This window comes from Neodiprion pinetum, chromosome 2 (genome assembly GCF_021155775.2).
Source record: "Neodiprion pinetum isolate iyNeoPine1 chromosome 2, iyNeoPine1.2, whole genome shotgun sequence".
Taxonomy (NCBI): Eukaryota; Metazoa; Arthropoda; class Insecta; order Hymenoptera; family Diprionidae; genus Neodiprion; species Neodiprion pinetum.
Genome location: NC_060233.1, coordinates 11240219 through 11250396, shown reverse-complemented (window position 1 = coordinate 11250396; position 10178 = coordinate 11240219).

The following is a 10178-nucleotide window of genomic DNA, read 5'->3' as shown; positions in this document are numbered from 1 at the left end:
AGATTTTTCCACCGCGAGTCTGTTGACATGAATTCTGCTCCGAAGAACTTCAGTTTCTTGCACAAAAGCGGATTATAGCACATAAAACATTGTCAAATTAACTTTATTCGTTCCGATTTGTAATTTATAATTTCCTTCCGACGAAAATATATTCTTTAAGTGAAATTTTACTCAATTCACACGTTTCAAGTCTCACTTGTTCATTTTGCTATTCTGATTTAACCAAGCCCTTTCAGTCATAGTCGCAAGTATTCTTACCACCTATTTTATATCCATTTTTTTGTACATTTGGAGAACTTTCAACATATTTCTTTGCGGTTTTTTGCTACTGCTGACATTATACAAATTGGTTTTAAATACTCGAGAGTAATTATCGCAATATAACTGCCATTTTTTATTATTGCCAGAAACAAATTGATTGAAAAAATCGTGAAAATTGAATAATTCATTTCCGAGAAAGTTGCCCCTTTTCACGTCCAAACGTATTGCTTAAATTGTAAGTTTTTTGGGTCGCTGATTACGAATCTGAAATCAAATTTTGAAAATTCAGTAATCCGGCGAATCCAATCAGCGACACTAAAAATCCACGCATAGAAATTTTTAACCGAATTCGATCGAATTTGAAATTTTCGTCCACGCTGTTAGATCCGCCATATTGAATTTTTGAAATCCGATTTCAGATTCGTGATCAGCGACCCCAAAAACCATGGAATACTTATAAATGCGTATCTCAAAAGGTTTGATACATCGTCATGGATGGAAAAAAAAATTTGCACAATTTCGAGCATTTTTGAAAACGATATTGTGTTTTATTGAACCTGATTTTTTGATAAAAATCGATTCTAGACTGCACTGTGAAAATATTAGTACCGCATTGATCTCGAATGCAAAAAAATACAAGCCTAGAAACTTCTCTACGGAATAATGTAAATTCCACAATACTGACCTGAAAGCAAGTTCACCAATATTGACTTTTCTTCGGAACATCGCGCAACCCTTTCACGACTCGGGGGAAATGTCGTCGAAGAATATATGTTTTCAAGCACTTATCCGTTTCTGTACGATACATTTGGCCTTCACACGTTACAGCCAACGGCGAGACAAGTGTTGTGAAGTTTTATCGAAAAGACATCGCACATCATACGACGGTAGAAAAGCATTTCAGCCCACGAGTGCGTGTCCAAGTATCCTTTCTTCGCACGGAGTTCGTTGCTATTTGTGAAAGTGATAAGAAAAAATTTGACACCCCGATGTAATTTATTTGGTAGAAAAGTAAAAATTCGCGGTAAAATTATAGTCCGCAATACATATCGATAGAAAATAATTGATTGACCTTCCTCTCTCTATCTCTCTTTCTTTTTTTTTTTACAACTTGTCAAGCTTTACTGATAAAAGAGTTTATTTACCGTTTACAAACATATATTTGAATGTGGTGAAATAAATATTCCGTTATTATAGTCAGATTTTAGTCGAGCCAAGTACGATTTGTTACAAGTAATAAAAAATTTCTATCTATCGTTATTTGTATCAACTAAAATTTTGCAATGACAACGAAACACTTGTTTCACTTTACACAGATATACGTTTTTTTAACCTCACCTAACGGTAGACGAACTATTTTCTCAGTGGACATCGTTGAAATCGCGTTGTCGGGTGAAAACGTTTCGCAATTTTCGCGTATGAAAGGTGGATATTTTTCGTTAATTTTCCAAGTCCCTTGCGGTTCCGTTGGCTAAACAACTCGCGCCGTAATTTATGGTAATTGCTTCAGAGCCGGATGGTTTTGACGCATTTACAAAACAAACTTTAAAGGCCTCAGAGCGAAGACACAGAGGTCACCGCGTTTTGTACGAAGACGCGTTTCGAGTTAAGAAACGGACTGAATTTTCTCCGAACGTTGTAGAAGAGCGGAATTCAGGCCGGAGGTCATGCGGACCTTCGTTCGCTCTTGAGTAATTAGTCGAGGCCATGGAACTCGACTTGTCAATTTCGGAATGCCGTAGCGATAATTGAGACGGGTACCAAACGCCTTCAGGATACCCGATGGGAATTTAATTATCGTTCATACATCTGATCTTGATTGTATAATTGCGGGCCTAAGGATGAGACTAACAAGATCAGCTAAAGACCCATTCAAGGCTTGAAGCGACGCTTCAACTGTTGGAAAATTAAAGGCTCGTATTGTTTCAAAGGGGTTAGAACAAGGCGCGAACGGTTTCGAGTAAATTGGGGACTCTCTTGGGTCTTTTATATTAAAAAAAAAAAAAACAAAAAAAAAAAGGAAACCTATCCAAGAACAAAAATAAAAACAAGAATAAAATGAACAACAGCAATGTGCAGACAGTGTTAGAAAAGAAGCGAGAACAGCGGCGAATAAATAAAAATTTTGAAGCGATTTGCAATGAAAAATCGATATCCGACAAGTTCTTCTTTGTCGTTTCAAAATCGTAGTAGATTCTGTAATCGTTGACTGTTCGTGTGGAAATTAAAAATAAAAAGACATAATTATATAAAATTACCTCGTAATAAACGAATCGAAAAAATTAATTTCCGATTCATAGATTTCCTCACATTTCTCATTTCACGCGTTCGGTAAAATCGTAGTTCCCGCATGTTTTTCTCCGGTATTCGTGCAACCCGTAAAATGGTACACGGATTGAATTTCTTATGACCGCACGTTCCGTTGTCTGTCAAAATTTAATGCGCACGCGGTAAATTCGAAAGAACGTCCGTTTTCCAGGGTTACCAACCGTCACAAACTTATACGACAGTTCGCCGCGATGTATGTAACCTGAAAAATTTTGAAAGTTGTCGCTGTCGGTTGTCCTCAACACGCAATTGTCAAAAAAGTAGACAACTATTCGCCGCGATGCATTACAACTTTCAAAATTTTTGAGGTTATATAGATCGCGGCGAACTGTCGTCTAGATTTATAACGGTTGGTCACCCTGGCAAAACGGACGTTCTAGGATTGTGGCGCATGCGCATTAAATCTTAGCAGACGACGCGACGTGCAGTAGTTGGGAATTCACTCTGCATGTTGTTTTAGAACACAAGCTTCGCAGTTACAGTCAGCGAATAGCTGAGCGAGATTTTCGCGTTGTCTGAAACAGCAGCGGCACGCAGCGTTGATTTAATTAAACTAATTAGTAATTAGCATAATGTACCTGTGCACCAATTTAATTACCATAATCTCCGAAGTCGGTTAGTTTACATCGAGATTACAGCCGGCGACCGGCTCTTCTCCACGTTTGATTATACAAAGCCACGCTGCATGACAGCCATAATCAGTGCGGCCAGGCTTTAAACCCTTCCTACTCCGAAAATAAAAGGACTTTTGAACCTTACCTAGGTGTTAAATCCCCACGTCTTTACCCCAGAGTCCCGGAAATTTCTCGGGGGTACGTTTCCCCCTTCACCTTCATACCTACACCCATGCATTATTGCATATATGCCCCGCAGATTTCTCGGGTCAAAGTTATCGTCCCGTCCACGATTTTCGACCCACGATCACAGATATCGTACAAACTTTGCCAAAAGTAAACGGTCCGTGTGTTATTTCGATTTTTACTTTTTACCACCCCGTTCGTCGTTCATTTTTACGAGTTCATCTATTGTTAGCAATGATTTTTACCGTTCGCGATATCCCTTGAAGGGGAGTTTTCTTCAAGCGTATTAAAATAATTGCTTAACGATACGTGACATGGGAATAAAATAAATGTGAAAACGAAAAATCGTCCGTATAGAGCCGTCGGAGTTTTGTAATTTCAACCGCGAATTTAATCGTACCGCGATCACAAAAATATTCCGTTAACATTGCCCAAAATGGTCGATTTGCATCAGAATCTTTTTATTGATTTTTTTTTTGTTTTTTTTTTTCACAACAATATGATTTCATCGGTCATTCTCACAGGTTCAATTACAAGTAAAAAACCGTTTCTTCGTTATTCGCTTTAACGTCAGGTATTTTCGGGATCGATGGGATGTAAATTGAAAATTAATAAAACTCTCAGAACAGTGAAGATTGAAAAACACTGTATCAATGTTTGAAGGAACGAAAAATTCGACATTTTTCGGTTGAGAAGATGAATTCTACCGGTCAGTTGACAAAAACAACGACCAGAAAACGCCAAATCAAAAGGATGATGAAAGTTTCAATGAATATTCACGAATATCGTAAAAACTGGAGTCAATTTTTGAAACTGGCGTCAACGTATTTTCACAGAGTCGAACAGCGTGTTTTGAATGCTATATATTTCTTCCGAATCGTGAAGTTCCTGAAATTCGTGTAATTTCAACGTCAATTTGACTGATAAAACTGATCGATGGAATTTTTTTGGTAATTTTGGCGAGAAAAAAAAAAAAAAATAAATGAATAAAACAAAATAACAACAAACCAAAAACGACACAAAATTATCCAAAAACATTGCTATTCCAATTTCTCGATCAGGAGTTAGGTACGATTTTCATAAAAATTTTCACAAAGAAACTCTACGAATACGACATCTCCAGTTTCTAATAATGAAAGTGACTCAATATTATCGCGTATATACAATTTTCCACTCCCAGTCAAATTTCGCATGCCATTGGCAGGCTGCCCGAGGGATGAAAATGTGGTTCGAAGGAGCGTAGGAGCCGGGAACGGTAAAAAAAAAGGGGGAAAAAAGTACTTGACAAAAACAGAAACGTGGCGCGGCGTTCTCCCGAAAATGTAAAAAAGCGTCTCTCTCTCACTCTCTCTCTCTCTCTATATTATATATATATACATATAGACATCATATGGAAGCACAAAAGCGCACCGTTTTTTTTTTTTTTTTTTTTTTTATCGTATGCATGTTTATGAGACGTTTATAAATATAACCTTCCATCCCGAAATATCTTATTTTCTTGGAAATAAATGTTCCAAAAATATTCCAACAAGGTCTTCGCTCTTTCAAACCTTTCATCGTGGATCTAAGAGTCTTACTTTTTTTTTCATTTTAATGTGCCACAGTTATAGAAGCTACAGAGTGATTTTTCAACTCTCGAATTTGCGTGCGGAACAAGGAATGTGTATTAAATTTGACGTAGTAATTACCAGGAATTTGAATTTGATCCGTGCCATGAAATTTCAGACTTTCAAACTCGGCCGAGCAATTGTTTGACCTTTTTTATGAAACATTTTCTTGTAACTTCGAAATAACATATTATTTAGCTTTGATCCATAGAACCGAATTAATTTCGGATTACAGACCAAATGTTTGACGGGAAAACAAATAGGGTAAACAAAAAGTCAATTTACTGGTACGAAAAGAAACTTCCTTTGATGGAAAAAAATGTATTCAAAGAGATCGGGTTTTATTTCCCGCGTATGAGTCGTAAAAGTGCGTTCCAAAAATGAGCCCTGAAGATTGACTGGTTTCAGTTTTTTTTTTTTGCTACAAAACTAAAATGCTAATTCTTCGGCAATATTTAGTGCAAATTTCATATTACGACAGGATTTACGCAAGAACAAATTTTCCCAGAAATATCGCTTTGTCTAAATTTTCAATATCATACAGTCGTACTACTGAAAAAATCGATTAGATCGAACATTTTTTTTTTTAAGATTCTACGGAATTTCATGGAATTTTAAAAAATTCCAAGTTTGTCAAGATCGCTGTTACGAATGTTGAAAAGTTGTCTTTGATGATGAAAAAAATTGTGCATGAAAAAACTTCCAACAAATATCACTTAACAGTAACTCTTAGTTTACGCAAATTAACATCGAACAAAAAAATCATAAAGTTTAATAGTTAATTTAGTGCCTGATCGAAGTTTTTTTTGTTTTTGAAAATAAACGAAACGGCGGTCTCTCATAATCTTATACTTAAGTGTTAAAAATTCGCAAGTAAATTATCAGAGGCCGCCATTTAGTTTATTTTCAATAAAAAAAAAAAAAAAAAATTCCAACAGACTCTGCATTACCTGTTAAACTAACGATTCTTTTTTTGTTTGATTTTAGATGAACCAAATCTGGGGATAACTTGGTCCACAATAGATTTTTCTTTTGTCAATCTTTGCCAAACAAAGTTAAAACATTGTTGGTAAAAAAACTTTGTATTACTTGTTTCATAAAAAAAAAACACTAAACTAACGTGAAAGAAAAATTGTTCAAAATAGTCAAGTTTTCACGCCGCTGACCACCACCCCCCTTACCACTCGATAAACCTAGAAAAATTTCCTAGGAGATGAAAGAGAATTTGACCTCGTTAATTCCGCCTTTATTCGTCTTGTCTTTTCCTCTCGGCGTGTGGTGATCGAGAAAGGTGGACGGACGGATAAATAGATGGGGAGTTTATTGCCGGGGTCGAGAAAAAAGGAAGACGAAGCCTCCGTGGATTTCGCGAATATCTGTATCCGCGGAACGAGTTCAGGAAAATTTGCTCCTCATGCCGTTGCGTGGGCTTGGATCGTGAAGGAGAGTGATCGACGAGCGCGCCGGCAAACCAACCACGAAATATTATCATGTAAAGGAAGAAGCGATGTCAATAGCCTCTCTTATTCAAAGCAGTCTATGCGCGCCTTCTTTTCAAACCCAGCCATCGAATGTCTGCCCCGAATTTTCCGCCCTAAATTTTCACAGGCGTGAATTTCGCATTCAATATTCGTCGATTGGGAAGAAGAAATTTTTTTTTACTTTGACCCGATTTGCAAGCTTGCAGTTTGAATAGTTGAAAAGACTTTCTCGAACCATTCCGAAAGTATTCTTATATACATATGTATGTATATTATTTTGTCTCTCAAAACCTGCACAAAATATTATATTTCTCTGAAAGAAATTTAGTTTACCGGTATTCGTTTTGTGCCTTTTTTTTTTTTTTTTACTGGCATGAATTGCCCGAAATAAATTTCTTTCCGTTTCACTCAATACCGTGATTTTTCTCTTGCGAAATATTTCATCGGCGGTCCGAAATTGATTCGTGATATTTTTGATTTTTTTTTGTTTTTTTTTTCCTTCCTTTTCAGGTAACAAAAACGTACTCGATTCAACTAAATAATTCGTCGTTACTTGGTCACAAGTAAAAATTTCATTAGGTCAAACGAAACGAGGTTGAAAGTGTAAAACTTGAAAAAATCGAATAATCTTAAATTGCTCACTGTTTCTCTGAAGCTTCATGCAAAAAATTTTTTCTCAAAGTACCATAAAACAAATGTCGAGATAAAAAGAAGTCAAGTGAAATTTCCGTGATATTTTTACGGACATTATCACAGGAATATGGAAAATAATATTTTTCTCCAACATCGACGATTCATATTTTGCTGAGTAATTTACAGGTTCAATGAAATTTTGTGTAGATTCGATGAGAAAGTTTGCAGATTGGCATAGATCGGAAATCCTTGGTGAAAAAATGCAGATTACCGAATGCTCGTATCTATCAAATCACGAGTTAAACACTCCTTGAATAAAGTATGTAAAAGTTGACGCGACGAGTACAATTCGAGGCACGCGCTCGTGGAATTGTGTTTGAGAACGGGACGTGAAAACGTAGCGAATATTTGAAGAGAGTGCAGAAAAAGTGGCAGCAACATTCCGCAAGAGAATTCTTGGAGCGAACTCGAGTTCGGGATCCTGTTCAAACAGCTGAACAAACAGATGCGATTGAATAATCCATAATAAATGCGGCTGTGATCCGGTATTGCAATAAAAGCGGCGAAAAGTGAGAATCGTCGTGGGTTTGGTTATTTTACTTGAGGAAATTTATAATTACACGGAAAAAGGGTTTGGAATATTTTTCAAAGCGGATTGAAAGCAGTGAATTTTCACGAAATATATGGAAATTTACGAATAAATTTAATAGCCAAATGTCACAATATTCATTCGCGATTTTTATCGCTTTTGATTGAGGAACGATTTTAAATACAAAGAAAGAAAAGTTGAAGTCAGGCGTTTGAAATCGACAGGTAAATTAGATTCTGATAAGTTTGTTTGAAAAATTGTACCCTTGGAACAGAAAACTGTGGAGTTTGGTCGAAATATTATGGTTGAGTGATCGACGATTTGAAATGGACTGATTTCAATGAATAATTAAATGATTCGTTTCATCCGTAAATGAATTTTACGCAAATAGTTTAAAACGGATTTTCGATGACGGGACTATATTATAAAACAAAGAATTAATTTATTACATGCTAAATGTAAATTGGGTTTTCGGTTGATGGAAGAGCTGAGTGATAATATCTGACTAAGCAATTTTAAAACAAAGTGAGTATTACCGTTTATCGAAATTGGATACGCGATACCGTTTTTTTTTTTTTTTTTATCCAAAAAATGACAGAACAGCGTAGTTGTGTTTAAAAATTTGTTAACAACAGAGCTCTTTCCGTGAAAATTTATCGTTCTTTACAGTTTTTCGTCAAGACATTCACTTCAACAATATTTAACCGATATTGATGACGATACGCAAACAAATGGCAATATTAAATCGACTACTGAAAAATGAAAAAAACTTTCCATCAGTGACTGTAGAAAATACAACCCTGTGAATAAAATGAGCCATCGCACGATGAGATCGAGCTGATCTGCTAGAATTTGAACAACGTATAAATAAGCTCTTCTGCGTAATTCCAGTACTTTGTATTTTTATATTTTCGAAAGATAATCGTTGCAACTTTTTAGTAGAATAATTCAATACGTATTCGATATCGAAATTCAGCTCGCGAACCTTCTTTAGAGGACCAACGAAGTCGCGACACCTGTTATACAGGCTCTCTTCCGTATAATTATGAGTTTAGACAGTGCGAGTCGAAACACTGAAAGCCATGCGCTCACTTGCAGCCTCAAGATCAAAGTCCAGTGTTTCGAGTTCCTCTGCGGGAAACGGTGACATTCGAAACTGTGTTTCGCCGGCAACTCTGAAATTTCAAGCGGCAGAGGCTTCAGCTAATTCAATAGAACCTCCTCGACGATGCTTCTACAGCAAAATGGTCCGTTTCACCGGCGCCGCCAACTTTCTCTCTTCCAGCTCGGAAACTGCTTCAGATTGCACGTCGCTGCTGACGCAAGAAGCTAGTTTTGCATGTTCGTCGACGGAGTTGTGTTCGTTTTCAATGTTTGATATTCTAAAGAATTCTATGTTTAAACCACGCGTCGGTTTATTAATTCTTTAACGGATTTCAATGTCCCGTGATTTAAAAAGTTTTACACATCTTCAGAGATTTCGGAAGATCCAAACAGTGTCACGCGATTTCAAAGGATTTCAGGGATTTAATGTGATTTCAAAGATTTTAGGTTATTCCACATATGATTGCAAAGATTCAAAAGATTGAATGATGATTTCAAATTATTTTAGCTCTACATTCTGAAAGATTTTACGGTATTTCAAAAGATTTCACGGGATTTGAATCTTGTGCGATTTCAAAGATTTTACAGATCTCAAATAATTTCAAAGGTTTAGAAAGATTTTACAGGATCTTACACTATTTTAGGTTCAATGCGATTCAAAAAATTTCAAATGATTACAGCTGTTGATGTTAAAAGAATTCACGAAATTTCAAGAGATTGCGAAAGATTTCACAGGATTCGACAGTATTTGAGATTTCATATGATATCAAAGTTTTCAGAGACTTCAGATTATTCCAGATGATTTGAAATATTTCAAAGATTTCACAGATTTCAAACGATCGTAGCCGCTTATTTCAAAAGATTTCATAGGATTTCAATGATTGTACGTGATTTCGAAAGATTTCACAGAATTTCACACCATTCGAGTTTCTATGAAAGTAGATTTTTCAAAAATTTTCTCATTACTTCAGGAATTTCACGTGATTTCAGATAACTACGCAACGTTTAAAAAAATTTCACACGACCAGAGGATTTCGTAAGATTCGAACTAATGTTACGAAGTTTCATGAACAATAATGCATTTTTCACAATTTCACACGCAGCTTCGACTTCTCGGACTAATTCTTCTGAATGAGTGAAGTTTATTTTTCGTTTATTCGTATCTTTTCAGCCTTACGTCGTTGACCGTCAGGTTTTCTTTTCTCCATCTCTCTTTCAATTTCCTACCACAATATTTGCATATAATATTCCTTGCAAGCATGAGAGAAAATCCCTCTTCATATTTGCGGTAACGCGGAATCAGGAATTAAGTATAATATGTATATTGTATACGTATAAATTCCTCCTAGAGGCAATTTTTTATGCAAGAAAGTTG